This window comes from Ruditapes philippinarum, unplaced genomic scaffold (genome assembly GCF_026571515.1).
Source record: "Ruditapes philippinarum isolate M1 unplaced genomic scaffold, ASM2657151v2 ctg623_1_1_1_1, whole genome shotgun sequence".
NCBI classification, from domain to species: Eukaryota; Metazoa; Mollusca; class Bivalvia; order Venerida; family Veneridae; genus Ruditapes; species Ruditapes philippinarum.
This window is the reverse complement of record NW_026856414.1, coordinates 294,237-311,855: the sequence shown is the minus strand read 5'-3', so window position 1 is coordinate 311,855 and position 17,619 is coordinate 294,237. Positions and strand designations below refer to the sequence as shown.

The following is a 17,619-nucleotide window of genomic DNA, read 5'->3' as shown; positions in this document are numbered from 1 at the left end:
ATTTCAGAAGTATTACAAGTATGGCTTTGAAACTTACCATACTTGTTCACCATCATAACCTCCATCTACAGACAGGAGTACATAACTCTGTCAAGGTTTTTGACAGAATTATGGCCCTTTTTTGACTTAGAAAGTGTATTGAGCTTGGTTAAGTTTTTTGTACCACCTCACTTTATTTCAAAACCATTGGAGGTATTGCTTTGAAACTGACCATACTTGTTTACCATCACGACCTTCATCAACAGACAAGAGGACATAACTCTGTCAAGGTTTTTGACAGAATTATGCCCCTTTTTGACTTAGAAAATACATTGAATATGGGTAAAATCCACTTATTGCCTTAACCCTTTGAGATATTGCTTTGAAACTTTTAATGCTATTTCACATCATTACCCCCATCTGTACGCAAGAGAAGGTAACTCTGTCAGGGATTTGTTTTAAAAATTAAGGCCTTTTATCGACTTAGAATCTTGGTTAACTTTTTTGTACCAGTCAACTTTTTGACTGAACTGGTTGAGATATTAAATTGAAAGTTGGAATACTTGTTTACCATCATGGTCCCAAAACATGGGCAGGAGAAGGTAATTCTGTTAAGGATTTTATTTGAATTATGGCCCTTTTTGACTTAGAAACTCAGTTAAAATTTTCATTCTTGTCCACTTGTTGACTTAACCATTTGAGATATTACTTTGGAAGTTGGAGTTCTTATGTGCCATCATGAGACCTATCTGTAAGCAAGAGAAGATAACTCTGTGAAAATGTTTCTTGATTTGTACTTAGAAATTCCTAGTTAAAGTCTTGTGTGCCCTTAACTGTCAAAGTTTTGTTTTATAGGCAAGCACTAAAAAAGTCGAGCGCGCTGTCCTTCTGACAGCTCTTGTTAAGTAACGGATAACATGGGCATTGTCCACGAAATAATTTTTGATTGTATAACGTGATATTATCTTTGTCCTGAATAATATAATTCTTGTGGCTCTACTATAGATCGGTATATTCTACGAGATGTGCCATCAATAGCCGTGACCGCTATATGTACTCGCATTTGTTCCATAAGTACATAGCTTCAGTAAACCATTTTATTTATCTTTTTATTTAAAAGAATTATGTAAGTGTTTCGGCTGTCTCACAACTCAACTCGGAGAACTTGTATCTATGTGTGCATTTGAAATACGTTTCTGCTATTTCATTTAGAATCGTGGTGGGATTATAAGCAAAAGTTATACCGAAATAAATGATCAAGATATTAAATAAGCATGATTAAGAAAAAACGATAAACTACATAAGTAATAAGTATTTACATCGTAAATCAGTAACCCTTAATCTGCACCAAATTCTTATATATTTTGGCATCGTGTAAACAATAGGTTCAAACCCTGAATTAAATGCAATAAAATTTATCAGTGTCTATCTAAATGACGTATTTTATCATTATGCTGTAGCATTATGCTGATGTATTTATAATATTCCATATACAATTTAAATCCTCCACTTTTAGTAGAGCGTGCCTCGACTACAGAAGGTTATTAGCTCAAGCCACGTGATGCCAAATACATGAAAAATGGTACCAACAGCTTCTGGCTTGGCGCTCAGCATTTAAACAGTAGTGAAAAATTTTAATATATCAAAAGCAAGCAATAGCCAAATATGATCTAAAAAGTGTTGAAATATCTGCGGAAGCACAGCAAAAAATCACGAAAATTGCAGACTCGGTTTGATTAATTCTGTACATGAGGGAAAATAAAAAGTGCAACATCCCTCACGCCCCTAGCATCGGCTTAAGCGGTACACTTAAAAATGCTGGACTCAATTATCCCGAAGGACTAGAAGTGAAGTACGGGGCATTTTTTGTTTATGACTGCCACTCGACACTTGACACATTTAGGCCGTACAGCGTTTTGAATGAAGGTTATAGTGATAAAAAGAACAACAACAAAAAACAAAAATAAATACAGGTGCAGTTCCTATCGAAAGGACGGACATCTAAATCAAGTGCAAGCTAAAGCGGCTCACATGCAGCAGTCATTGTTAAGTCAAGCTCTGATAGATCTTAACTGATGTAAAAATGGAGACCAACACGGACAGCTGACCAGCAGCTTCGCTCCCGCCTAATCCCGAGACAACTTCAACCCGGTCCAGACCCAAGTGAACAGCGCAACCGAGGCCGTAATCAAGACGTCAAGATGATCGTGCTAAATCTGTTAAACGCTTTGGCATCATCAAAATGCACGTCAGCGCACTAGACAAAACGACCGTCAACGCAAACGACCAATGGCTGAGCTTATAAAAAAAGTTCCGAATTTACTTAGAGAACTTGGCATTAGATCGTCTTGTAGTTACTAAAAATGAAAATTACGATGTAACAAAAGAAACACAATAAAACATCCTGGTCTTATTCTAAAGTGTACATAATATGTGTTGAGATGACCCCTCAATATTAGCGTAACTGTTCCTCGGTAATCTTACCCGATATTATGTCGCAAATGTCTATTAGGAAAAGCTGGCAAGATAATACGTAATAAATGATATTTTTTCACATCACATTGGCTATATTATTGAGTTTTTAATTTATTGTTTTATTTTTGAAAAACAGTGGTAGTAATTAATTCCTTATAATAACAACATTATTATATCTAAGACATGTGGGAACGTCTTGTACTTGAAGGCTTAACCATATCAAAAATGAACCTTTCCATATTTCAGTCTGTACATAAATTATCTCCATTCATCCTTTTTTAGAGAAAATTTCATAAAAAAGTATTGATAGAATAGCAAACAGTACAAACCATGATCATGCAGCAGAATTGTGTCACCTCATCTTGGTCAGCACTGGTGGCATTGATATATTCACAATGTCTCCCTCGGCCTGAGAGTTAACTCAGTTGAAATAAAAAGAGCAGTTATAGATAATTTTCTTTCCTATAAGTACACTTTTAGCCCATGTCAAATGAGGTGTGAAGATAAAACATAAAGACATGGTAACCTTGATTTTAGCACTGATGTGGAAATGATCTATTGATGTTTTTACTAACACAAAAAGAATTCAAGCTATTATTAATGCAAAAAAGATGGCCTACCACCCCTGTAGCTAATTAGAAGGTATTGCTACAGAGAGGTTTTTAATGCTTGAATTATGGGATGTGTCAAATGTGATATTTGACATAATTTTGCCAAGATTACAATAAGTCACTCACACCTATATGCCTCTCTGCCATGCATCAGGCTGGACAGAAAAGATAAATCCTTCAAGATTTATTGCTGGCCTCTGTTTGGCATTTGGTGCAAATGTTTATTATATTTTTTTATCTACATCATAGCAAGATTTTGATTTTTTTTGTGCCTTTAGGTTGTTTAACATCTGTTTAAGTATGGACACTTTATAAAGAACAAGAGATTGTTGTTTTTAGCATAGTTAATTTATATTAAACATCTTTTAATTGATAATAGATCATCAGTGTTACAGTGACTTTAGTCAACATCTCTTTAAGAAATAATTCTTGGAAAAATAACTGATAATAACTGATAATTCTTAGAAAAACAAGTGAAGTTCTTCGAGTCAAACTCATACTTATATGTTCATTATACATGTATGTTCAGATACTTATATTTATTGTTCAAATATATTAAAATTTGGCTTTTGGTATAGTTGGGGAATTTTAAAGTGACAAGGTTCGGGCAAAAACTATTGTTTGGCTGTTGTCAATATTATTGGCATGTCCAGTTTCAGTGATTGCCCAGAGAGTTTGCACATATAGTGAGGGCTCTGCAAGAGTAAATTTGTGACTTCATTATAGTCTAACAATTTACCAGAGCACAGTTCTGAGCCTCCCATTGTTCCTGTGTAAGCTGTCAAGCAATTTACTAGTACTATTGGCCTTCACTTTTGCAAGGAAATGTAAACTTCTGTACATGCCAAGGCAGAGGTACAGTGGGAATGACTGTTGAAAGGATTTCATAATTAATCACAATTAAAAGTGACCTGCACTGTCTAGGAATCGAACCCTGGTTGCCTGATTCACAGTCCAACGCGCTACTAATTGAGCTAACCGGATGACTTCTAAAGATTTTAGGGATCATTCTAGTTATATATATGTACCCAATAATGTTAAGCTTGTAGTAGAACAAGGTTTTATGAATCATATCTGATGATGAAATTATGAGGTTGATTTATACAACAAATCTGTTACAACTAATTAAATTGATGATTATTTTGTTCCTTTCTTGTATGAAAAATGATTGCACATCCTTATAATAAACGTTCTGTCAGAAAAACATCCGAATGAAAAATTGTACGCGATCAAGTTAATATGATTGACTGATGCTGTATAAAAAAGTGGACGAGGCATCCATCAGTGGCGGGCGAAGATAAAAACTGTTCTTATACATCTCCCACCTGAGGGTGATGAAAGTACGGCAAAAAATAATGTGTCAACATTTTTCTTCATGTTTGTTGCTAATTTACAACACAGAGGCTGTCAGGGATTACATTAGTTGCCGTCAAAGTTGACAAAATCTTGATTAACGGTGGATCACAAATTATAGCACCTAATGGGCACCAGGGAGAGGTTCATTATTTGTCTATGCTAGGTGTCACTGGACAATGATAACTAATTGTTATATACTATATGATGTAGGATGATGTATATTATTAATTTACTTATCACTTTTCTCACCTTTATTTGTATGTGGTAGCTTAAAATACCTTGTTGATTGGGTAATTTGTCTTTTTCTTGGGGTCATTTTATAAAAGTTCATGACCAGGCTTTTGCTGAAGTTGGATTTGACATTTGAAGTTTGTTGAACATTGTATGTTGTTCTTCAGGGTGATAATTAAGTCATTTTAAGTGAAAGAATTTAAGCTGTTTATATCCTTAGAATGGCAGTCACTTTTGCAAGCATGTTCATCAGGAGACCCCAACCTTCAAGTATCTTTCATTCAGAATGGGCACTAAACATGGATCTTTCAACAATTAGAAATTGTGATTTATTTGGGTGTTACATAAATGCATGCGTCAGAGAATATGATTCTAGGAAGATATGCCATGTAAAGGGCATCATGAGAATGTATGCGCAGCCAACAAAAAGCAGTGCAGGTGTCTCCTACATGCATAACCTTGTTTCTGTTTCTTACTTTGAAATTTAACTTTTTGAAAAATATATCACTTTGCTGAGAAACATGACTTGTGTTCGCGGTAGACCTCAAATTTTGCCACATTTGCACGTAAATATGTTTTAGAATAGACATGACATGTTTGAAATGGTTTCTTTACCTTAATCGTGTTTCATCCTGTATTATGCCATGTAATTATGATCCAATTCAAAAATGAGAAATTAATATAGAATCTTCAGAAGCCTAGCTAAAGATGTCACCATCGTACTTTTGTTTATTAAGTTATGGAAGTTGAAAGGATATAAGACTATATATTTTTTTATAAGATGAACTTTCATTTAGAGGCATTTAGCGAATTTCATTTAAGCATCATTACCTATTTACTTTTAACATGAGCGGAAGGTTTCTGGTGGGCTAAGTCTTTTGGATAGACAGATGCTGCTTTGCTAGCATCAAAAGCTAGTCATGTCTCAGAATGCAGACCAACCCTGTCTCCAAAAACTTTTTCAGAATGCAGACCAACCCTGTCTCCAATGACTTTTTCAAAATGCAGACCAACCCTGTCACCAAAAACTTTTTCAGAATGCAGACCAACCCTGTCACCAAAGACTTTTTTAGAATGCAGACCAACCCTGTCTCAAATGACTTTTTCAGAATGCAGACCGACCCTGTCTCCAAAGACTTTTTCAGAATGCAGACCAACCCTGTCTCAAATGACTTTTTCAGAATGCAGACCAACCCTGTCTCCAAAGACTATTTCAGAATGCAGACCAACCCTGTCACCAAAGACTATTTCAGAATGCAGACCAACCCTGTCACCAAAGACTATTTCAGAATGCAGACCAACCCTGTCACCAAAGACTATTTCAGAATGCAGACCAACCCTGTCTCCAAAGACTTTTTCAGAATGCAGACCAACCCTGTCTCCAAAGACTATTTTAGAATGCAGACCAACCCTGTCACCAAAGACTATTTTAGAATGCAGACCAACCCTGTCCCCAAAGACTATTTCTGAATGCAGACAACCCTGTCTCTCCAAAGACATTTTCAGAATGCAGACCAACCCTGTCTCCAAAGACTATTCCAGAATGCAGACTACCCTGTCTCCAAAGACTATTTCAGAAGCCTAGCTAAAGATGTCTCCAAAGACTATTTCAGAATGCAGACCAACCCTGTCACCAAAGACTTTTTCAGAATGCAGACCAACCCTGTCTCCAAAGACTATTTCAGAATGCAGACCAACCCTGTCACCAAAGACTATTTTAGAATGCAGACCAACCCTGTCTCCAAAGACTATTTCAGAATGCAGACTACCCTGTCTCCAAAGACTTTTTCAGAATGCAGACCAACCCTGTCACCAAAGACTATTTTAGAATGCAGACCAACCCTGTCTCCAAAGACTATTTCAGAATGCAGACCAACCATGTCCAAAGACTATTTCAGAATGCAGACTAACCCTGTCTCCAAAGACTATTTTAGAATGCAGACCAACCCTGTCTCCAAAGACTATTTTAGAATGCAGACCAACCCTGTCTCCAAAGACTATTTTAGAATGCAGACCAACCCTGTCACCAAAGACTATTTTAGAATGCAGACCAACCCTGTCTCCAAAGACTATTTCAGAATGCAGACAACCCTGTCTCCAAAGACATTTTCAGAATGCAGACCAACCCTGTCTCCAAAGACTATTCCAGAATGCAGACTACCCTGTCTCCAAAGACTATTTCAGAAGCCTAGCTAAAGATGTCTCCAATGACTATTTCAGAATGCAGACCAACCCTGTCTCCAAAGACTTTTTCAGAATGCAGACCAACCCTGTCACCAAAGACTATTTTAGAATGCAGACCAACCCTGTCTCCAAAGACTATTTCAGAATGCAGACTACCCTGTCTCCAAAGACTTTTTCAGAATGCAGACCAACCCTGTCTCCAAAGACTATTTCAGAATGCAGACTACCCTGTCTCCAAAGACTTTTTCAGAATGCAGACCAACCCTGTCTCCAAACTATATCTGAATGCATTCGAACAGTGTCGCAAAAACCTACATTAGAATGCAGATCAAAGCTGTCTTTAAAACTACTTCAGAATGCAGACCAAAGCTATCTTCAAAAGCTATTTCAGAATGCAGCCCAACCATGTCTCAAAAAGCTTTTTCAGAATGCAGATAAAATATGTCTCCAAAAACTACTTCAGAATGCAGACAAAACCTGTCTCTGACTTCTTCAGAATAAATATTTACTCTGCCTCAGAAGAAATATCAGTCCTGTCTTTAAATATCACACAGAGTAAATATCAACACTGTCTCTAAAGTCTACCTTAGAAATGAGACCAGCATTGTTTTTAAAGACCACCTGAGAGTAAAGACCAACCCTGTCTCTAATGATTACCATTATCATTTAGTAAACACATTGACGAAGGCAAGTCAATTGAAGTGCAAAATAACCTTTTTTTCTGGAGGCCACTTGTCTTGTCTTAAAAAATGATTTTTTACATTCCTGTATTTTAGTTGCCATTGACAGATTTGGTTATAATTAAGGTGTACCAAAAGTACTAAGAGTGACTTTGTATACGATTTATATATACCTTGTATATGTGAGTAAAGGTATATTAGTATATATTGTGACAGAAGGATAAAAGTTTCACCACCATTTAAACATTGTGGTCATTAAGATGTAAATTGTTCTGTTAATTGGTTCATTGAAACAGTTTGTGTGATTTTCATTATAGTTAATTGTTTTATAACAATGAGTGATTGATAACTGCTAATTAGATGCAAGTTATAATTTATAGTTGAGACATGGTGAGAAGTTTATTGATGAAATATCGTAAAATACAATCAGTGGAATATCAACAATTATACTTATTCAGAACAGGTAGGACTTTATCTATTTAATAATTTCAATCTAATTTAATTTGAAAGTAAAAAAAAGCACCATAAAATGTATCATATGACTTTCTTTTTTAGCTCCACTATTCGATAAGAATAAGTAGAGCTATTGCAGTCACCCGAGCGTCGGCGTCAGTGTCGGCGTCTGCGTCGGCGTAACCACTTATGTTAAAGTTTTTGTAATAGTTCAAATATTTTCAAAGTCCATTGACATATGGCTTTGAAACTTTGCACACTTGTTCACCATCATGACCCCAACCTGTAGACAGGAGGAGGTAACTCTATCAAGCATTTTGACAGAATTATGCCCCTTTTTCGACTTAGAATTTATGTTAAAGTTTTTGTAATACCTTAAATATTTTCCAAGTCCATTGACATATGGCTTTGAAACTTTGCACACTTGTTCACCATCATGACCCCAACTTGTAGACAGGAGGAGGTAACTCTATCAAGCATTTTGACAGAATTATTCCCCTTTTTCGACTTAGAATTTATGTTAAAGTTTTTGTAATACCTTAAATATTTTCAAAGTTCATTGACATATGGCTTTGAAACTTTGCACACTTGTTCACCATCATTACCCCAACCTGTAAACAGGAGGAGGTAACTGTATCAAGCATTTTTTTTTACTATCAAGCACTAAGAATAGTCGAGCGTTGCTGTCCTACCGACAGCTCTTGTTAATTGAAAATTCACTGATATTTTGGAATTAGATGTACCAAGTGTGGACTGTAAATGACCAGATAGAAAATTTGACTGTATCAGCTAATAACAAAGTGATACTGGTACTGTGTCCAGGGTGTGGCATGGCTCAGTGAAGCTGGCCTTTAGGCCTAAATATTTTCTGATGTCATATAATGCAGTTTTTTTTATCCTGCAAATTATATATTTTAATATTTATATTGGATACCTCAATGCCAATTAATGAGAGAAAAAAATCTATTTTCAAGAATAATCTTTAAACATTTAAGTTTACACAAGGTCTAAAAGTTGATCCATTTTCATTTTATATGCATTACTTTGTCTATTTTATCCCTAGAATATTACCTGACAAAAAACCATCATCCCTGTGCTGTTCTCAAGTGTAAATTTTACTTGCAGAATTGATGGCACTTGATTTTTTTACCTCATAAGAAAGATGGCTTAATGGAAATAGGGCAAAAGCATTGCTTCTCAAAGACCCCTTGAGGCATATTTCAATCTGTCATGAAAATCAAGCCATGTTTTTGTATTTAACTAATCAAGATACTGAACATTTATAATTCGATGCCAGGATGACAAAAAAAAAAAATTGCAACTGTGATTTCAAATGAGAATTTCAATTTTAATTGCACCAAATTGTCCCCAGAAAAGTGGATACCATAATATCTCCTGTAAACATGGTCATACAAATATTTTATATGGACTTTTTTTATGTTACCGTATAGGTAATATACTGGCTGTGGTTAGTTTGGATTTTGCAACAAATTGCTACAGTAAATCACACATAGGGTATTTGTAGATGAAATCCTTATCCTGTTATGTATAAAAATTTATATGTATATTGTTGGTTTACCATTGGAACATATTATGACATAATAAGTCCTGCATCAAAATCCTTGTTCTTTTTCAGAGAAATACTTAACATATGTATACTATCACAATTTGAATTTATATGTTTTGATGACCTTTCAGTATTTTCAGACATATATTTTGGATCTTGTTGCGAATTATAAATTGAGAAATATCAAAGCAGGAAAAATAATGTTTTAAGGATGCTATTTATTTCCTTGTTTATTTGAAGCTATAAATAAATAAGAATGTTATAGTATCTATGTTTATATCATAATGAATATTTGAGATATGCTTTGAACACACTTTTCTTAACAGATGCATGTCATGTGACCTTTCCTGGCAAAATGCTTTATTTTTTTGCAAAGTTGTGCTATGGAATGGAAGCAAAGATATGTATGCAGGAGACACTTATACAGCAGTCATTCTAGCAGTCATTCTTATGATATTCTCTTAAGCCATTCCTTGTATGGTAATGACTGTTGACATCAATGTTAATGTCTGTAAGTTCCCCATATAGCTTACAGGAAGTGAATGTATCACCAATCTATGCAGGTGCCTGAAATAATAAATTACATTTTGATAATTATACATGAATAATAATAATTATACATGAATAATAATAATTATACATGCAAGGATATCTTTTTTCTTCCCATCAGTGACAATCTGGCCTGTCATGATTAACATTGTAAGTATATTTCTTAAAACCCAGCCTTGAACATTTAGTTGGGAATAATCCTTAATCTGTTGAAAAATTGTTTGCAATTTCAATTATTAGCTGATGAGCAAAAACAATACAAAACAATACATTCCAAATTGATTTGAGAATAGCAACATTTTGGAACAATTTCACTCATCGAATCAGTGATGGCAAATATGAAATTAAACAAAGGACTTCTTGTCTAAAATTTGAATTTATTATGATATTCAGGAGAAATTAAAAAAATGATGTTAATTTCTCTTTTACCGTTTTTGTTCAGCCATTATTTTCTTTATCCATTGAAATTATTCCTCAGAGTCACTGTTGCAATTAGAAAAAAGTTTTTGATCAACTGAAGTTTTGTAAAATCACCTTGACAATTTTTTTTCTTCCACAGTCGTGATTCTAAAAAAGTTATACAAATGACTTGTTTGTTTTGTTAAAACAATTTGTTTCCTTATATGGAGTGATTAGCAGAAAATTGCTTCTGTTTGTTTTACAAACATGTTCTAAATTCTATCATTTCTTGTTTTTACTCTATTGATGATTGGTTAACTGTTAATAAATCAGATAATTTTGGTAATCTTGATATGAATTAAATAAAAACTGAAAGTGATGATTCCAATTTTTATTTCAATCTCATTTATGATTGTACAAACATTAAAATATTCCGAGAACAAAGGTATGCAAAATTAAAGTACATCGCCACTCCAATGTTGACTTACAAAAGGCATATATTTGGCCATTTCCATGTTAGGTATATTGGACTTGTCCATCTTTCAATCTGGACAAAACCATTCATAATTTATATGGAAGAATTTTAAAATAAAGTTCAACCTCTATTATTTTAAGTGCCGGGAACTGAAAATTTACTTTGAATTATCAATGGGTTTTAATAATCAAAATCCGAATTTAGTGATAGACAAAGATCATCTCAACTTTGACTATATATACGCCAATCATAGCTGTAGTGTGTATGTTACTGATTGAATATCCAAAAGTGCAGACGTCAGGATCATTTGGCATAGATGTGCTGACTGATCTTGGTCTGCACTAGAGGCTTGTTTGAAATCAGTTGCCCCAGTTGTAGCCAGCAGGCTGAAAGGTCAAACTTACATAAAATATAAATTTCTACTGATGAACAACTTATATATTATTTATCCTTATAATGAAGAGATATGAAAGTTAACGAGGTTTAAGCATTGAATAGGAGGAAAAAAGGCAATTTGTGTATATTTTTATCTGTTGAAGAGTATTAATAAAACAGATGTACTGTTGATAAATTCTGATTTATTGTTGTCATAATGTTAATCGCCTATGTCCTGTTCTGATTGACAACACCCTCTTATCAATTAATATAAAATATTTCTCTATTTTTTTATCATGTCCATCTATTAATTAAATCATTTGTTACTATTAGAAAAGTGTCCATCTGTCAGCAGAAAATATTTTTATGTTTTAATTGGGAAAAATATTTCATTACCATTTATATAGCCTTTAGGGTGCTTGATTTATACTGAGATAAATTAATTAATTCATAGAAAAAAAATGTACACATGTGTTATGCTGTCATTAATTTGAGGTTCATTTTATGTATACATTGGTAGCATTTGGCACTTTGACAGCAATTTATTTCGACAGACTGAAATGTTACATGTTCAATTAAAAAGAAACACAGGAAAATGTTGCAGGTACTATGTATGTAAATCTAATTATATATTTATTAATTAGTAGAATTTAATTGTTTCAGAAAAAAATGTACTTTTTGCTTCACCTGAACACTTCTCCGATTTAGTCAACACCCTTAAAGGGAGGTAATAAAAAAGAGGGAATCATCAAATGTGTTACAGGGAGGATGACTATTTTTATAAAAGTTTGTAATATAAAATATCTGTAACTTGTGTCACTATCTGTCTGTTTCAACAAATTATTAAGAATTACAGTCCTTAGTGAGTGTCAGTGATATTTCATGCAGATGTTATAAAAAATTGTCACAAATTTTCTTTAAACTACAAAACATGTAATTGAAAATAATTAAAATGCTCTGTCCATTTATTGAACACTTTTACTTTATGTTGCCTTAGATTCTGCGTCTAAAGATAATACATAATATGTATAAATAATTAACTTTTGTCAATATTTAGTAAGTATATTTAATTAGTGATAACTATTTTGATATATATTTTTGTAAATTCTAAGGAACTTTGATGATTTTGAAGCATTTTAATTTTTATATACTTTGTTACTGGTAATATAAAAGGAAATATAAACCGTTCATCCCTTCAGGCTCTGGCAGCCTACCATACAAGTGTAATGACATTGTACACATGTTAAGTTTGGAAGTAAATTTGTTTTGTAATGGTCCATCAATCATCCGGTTATCAGTCGGTTCATTTATGAACCTGTCAATATTCCAATACAAACTTTTGATGATTATCTGGAAAAATTACGAGCATACCCTGTAGATGAAAACAGGACAATAAACTTGGGCATATTGTCATTGGACATTCTTGCTTTGATCCACCACTTCAATAACCATCTGTTCACTACTATTATATATTATAATTTGTGACAGTTATAACTCACAATAGTTTAATAGGTTTAACAGCTTTAATTTTCATTTTATTTACTTTTTGATTTAAAAAAAAAATACCACATTTATAATTATGATATAGTCTTATTAATGTGACAAAGATGTTGTAAGCAAAATAACATAATGTCCTGATTATAGAATATATTTTATGAAGAAGAGTTTATTTTTGACATTATACTTCAGCTATTATTTTCTGTTGGAAAAACAATTCTGTGTATTCTGTCATATCACTGTTAAAACAGCGTCCCAAGAGCTATTTATATCACTTCAGTGATGTTTGTTTCTAAAAATAGAAGATCGGGAAACAAGTCGCTGCTTTACTTATTTGAATATATTAAAAGAACCGACTGGTAAATTAGAGGTATCAAAGGGTTTCCTTACTGTTTATGTATTTTATCATCGGCAAATTTCATTTTCCACATTAATTCTTTTGGTTTAACAATTATATGAAACGATTCATATAAAAATAATAGATGATACCTTTTGAAAAGCTGAAGGCGGCGGCTTTAAAAATACGCATATTTTATTACATTATACCAAAGAAAAAATATATGTAGAAAAAAAATATATTTTGTGATATTATACCAAGCAAAAATTTCATATTGTGAAATATATTTGTAAGGAAGAATATACTTGTGATAATGTACTAAAAGAGGACACTGCTATTCATAAATCAATTTTGTGAATCATTATCCTTAACAATGGGTTTTTGACAATGATTTTATAAAAGAGAAATTTTTAAGACATTTTCCTTGGAATTTTCTTGCACTGTATTATCCTATTTTGTTGGTGACAATATGACAATAGATTGTCTACGTGGCACATGGTCAGCTGCCAATCTTAGGTAAATAAAAGATAAAATGATATATACACATCCATTAAGTAAATTAAATCAAGCAATAAATTGTTATAAAATGGGCATAATAAGAGTGCCATAATTCTCTTTTTAAGTAGACAAAATGCTCAGTGCAACTGCAAATTATTCCCCATAATGCATTTTATGGCTTCCTGTTTGTATTATTGCATAAAATCATTCTTATACGAATATAAAAATGTTGATATTGTAAATTAGGGACAAATAGCTGATAAAACTCTATCTGTTTTGTCAAAAACTGAGACAAAATCGGTATATCTCCCTTTGTTATTCGACATAAATGAATGATAGGAGACTGATGCTTGTCGTTCCCAATTTTGCCGAGGCCTTCCGATAGATCTTTGATTAATAATTTGTGTAATTCACCAGACATTTGTGACTGAACTCAGCTGTTATGTTACGTTATGTCAAAATTGTTCCTACCTTTGTAACTAAACAGGTGCCCCCATTGTGATAACAGTGCGTTTGATTGACAGATTGAGTCCAGGTGAAATCAACATGGAGTGAAAAACAGAGCTCCTAGTTTGACAACTTTATAATTTGACATAACATTGAGCCGTGTAAACAAAATGGTGAACAGTACAGAGGTGGAAGGATATTACCATTGAGTCATTTAAAATAAAGTACAGTATTTACAGAGACACACAATTAAAACTGTTAACAGGGGAATTAAAATCGAGGAAATAAAAAAGTCGATGAAATTCAAGATATTTTTACTGTTGGTGAGCAAAAGTGAGATTGAGGAAATTTTATATAACATACAAGTGAAATCTGTTTTCACATCTGGAAGTTTTAATGGTTATCAGGTGAGTTTAAATTAAATTTTAAAACAAAGGAATTGTTGATAAAGCTGTTGATAAAATGATCTTGAATTTGAATGTAGAGTGTGATGAGTTTTTCGATATATAATTTTATGATGATATATAAATTTATATTTAATGCTTGAAAGGTGTTGTTAATATAATGTTATGAAAAAACTTAATGAGTTTTTGTTAAATTGTTTTATTTTTAAATTAGAGATATGTTTTTTATATTGTTAAATGATGTACTTATTTTATTATTTGGGTATTAATTAAATTATAAATTAGAAAAACAAGATGTAAAAAAAATCCTATAAAAGTCTACCTGTAGATTTGAATGAAATATGTTGATGTTGTTTATGAAAAAAAATATATATGACATGGCATTTTTAACAGATATTTAAATTAAACAGTATATTTATACATTAGTTACCTACTGTATTTAATATTGACATTTTTACTTTATAGTTAATTAAGCAGGTAATTTTTATTAATAAAACAGTAAAACTCTTATTATAGAATTTCATGAAAATTTGTTGAAATTAATATATTGTTAGATGGATCAGATGAGATCATATATTTTTTTGTGATTTTTTGGTTTAAATAATTTATTTGATTGACAACAGCTCCTCGTTAAATACTGCCCCTAGCACCCCTGCCCCGCTAAATCAGCATATCATACTGAACTATGTAAAAAATTAAAAACATGATTTAAACCACTAAGTAGGTAAGTGTTTGTTAAGTCATCATAAATTTCATAAAATTTGTTGTGCTGCTTGGTTCCGCCATGCAGATTTATTTCCATTAATGCTTACAAACACTAACCTATACAAAAAAATGTTGTCATTTTTTTTTCAGCTTGATCATGTATCATTATAGCAACTTAATGATTGTAAATGAGCCTGCTTGAACAACTCAGTTCAGAGGAATTGTGGTTGTGACCCAAGTAAGACTCAAACACACAACTCCTGGGTTGAGAGGCAGACACCTTAACCACTTGAAATCACCACTCCTATTTTTTTGACATTTTGACATTTTTTGTCAGTTAATTCTTAGCAAAGATTAAAAATATTCTGTACAAAAGTCATTACACTGAAGGGTATTTTAACGGAACTATTACTGTAGATACTGAATTGTAGAATCCTTGACAATGTTTTGCAAATTAGTAAATAATTATAATACCAGTGGTGTAAGATTTTTGCAAGTTTCACTAGAAGCACGAAACTTGATCAGGAGGCAGGAATGCAAGATGTTGACAATGAGTGACAGTTTTTGTCACATTTGATTTGGAAATAAAAGCGATGTAATTAAATTAGTTAAGACAGGAGTGACTGACAGATATAATTGAAGGTGATTTGTATTTGACGTCTGCAATGATTATGTACTAATACTGCTTTCAGTGTGTGGGGCTCAAGTGTTCCCCTGTCAGCTCATGTTCATCAATTCATTGACTTGTTTTGTGAAAAAAAAATCTGTGTGCTTCAGGAGCTTGATTGTTCTTGTGAGAGAGGAAATTTATTGTTGTTGATTGATCAATGTGTTCAAGAAGACTGCTTCTGTAGGTTTTTATGAAGGTCACAAGCTGTCAGGTGCTGTCAGTTTAGTGAAAAAAAGTACAACAGAAATGTAAGGAAGAAATTGATAGAAATTGATATAGAAAATATCAAAAAAAGTACTTATGCCAGGTAAGGTTAAAAGCATAAAGATAGGTTTATTCAAATATTCTTTAGAATTTATACAAATTTTATTGTCAGAATTTAGGATTATAATATTGAAAATAGAAAATTGACAGCTAAACTCAACAATGATTTAATAAAGAAATTTTACAACATTTACACATAATGATTTGTTTTAACTTCCTCATATGATGTTTAAATAATTCATGGCTGAATTTGAAAATGGCTGCTGAAATATGTTATTCACAGAGAGAGACTTTATGTGGCTAAATTGCATAACTTTTAACAAGTGAGTGATTTTATATAGAACCACAATATAATAAAATATGATAAAACAAGTTAGATCATTTTTGCATGGATTATTGTACTCAGTCAACATGGACAGCCTTCCCCTACCTTTATTTTAACTCAATAATCACCTGTCAGGCGTTGATTGATTTACGACCATCAAGAAATATCAGCCTGTATTAGAAGTGCTTTACACCACACTCCCCTCTGCTTTAATAATATTTTAAAATCACTTTGTCAAACTACGAAGATTTGACATGAAAATAAATGGAGGTGAATAAATCTGTCATAGGAGAAAAGTGACAAATAATGTAAATATAGGGGCAGATGGTGCTAATAGATTTTCATGTGTGTATGTTGTGAGTGTGTTTTTTTTTGTTCTGAGTATATTTTTTCCTCCTTCTGTTTGCTTTGATAGAATGATATTTATGTTTGTTTTAACTGCTTTTTGAAGTTAAACAGATGCACTTTATAAACAATAGTGCATTTTCTTATGTAATAGTTGTGTTGCCTTAAGGATTCATCATTTGTAAAGCTAAGTTTTAACAGGTAATAAACATGGAAAAAAATCCATAATTTATGTTTAAGGGTCTTAAAAAAAGCCTTATGTTTGTTATAAATAAGACATTGAAATATGACATTGTTTAATCTGAAACTGATTTACAAAAAAAATTATTGAAAGTTTCTGTTTTAAAATTTGAACATTTATGAAACTATTGTAAAATTGTTTTGCTATATAAATAATACTAGTTAATATAATTATGAACATGTTTAAACATTTCAGAATTTGTATTTTAAATAAGCCCCTTGGGAGTAGCAAAGGCTGGTCACTTTCAGTTCAAGCAGGTTAAAGGTGGTAGAGTTACATCCCTTTGTAGCTTTTAAATCTGAGTATTACATGTACTCGGGTTGCAATATTCCTTTAAATACCAACTATACAACTTCTTAACATGAATTTGTTGAGGATAAAAAAAATCCAAAGTGCTTTTTGTTTAATCAAACTGTAATGCTTCAGAAGTGATTTGAAAAAAACAACCTATATTATATATAAGCTTACAGACAACATTAAATCTTTCCATTCAGAAAAGGCAATTTTAGACTTGTAGCCTTAAAACTTTCCTTGTATCAATTCCAATGAATG

At 32.4% G+C, this 17,619-nt stretch overlaps 1 protein-coding gene across 3 annotated transcripts in view; it reads left to right on the top strand.

Annotated features, from left to right (window-relative positions):
- The window catches only part of LOC132746438 (teashirt homolog 2-like), a 113,155-nt gene that overhangs the window by 51,783 nt on the left and 43,753 nt on the right, over positions 1-17,619 (top strand). The window contains exon 1 of one of the 3 annotated variants that reach the window (XM_060735580.1): positions 14,030-14,520. The exons of the other annotated variants lie outside the window; for them this stretch is intronic. The gene's annotated coding sequence lies outside the window, so the exon portion shown is untranslated. Of the gene's footprint in view, positions 1-14,029; positions 14,521-17,619 lie in introns of those variants that run through there. 3 annotated transcript variants of the gene reach the window in all.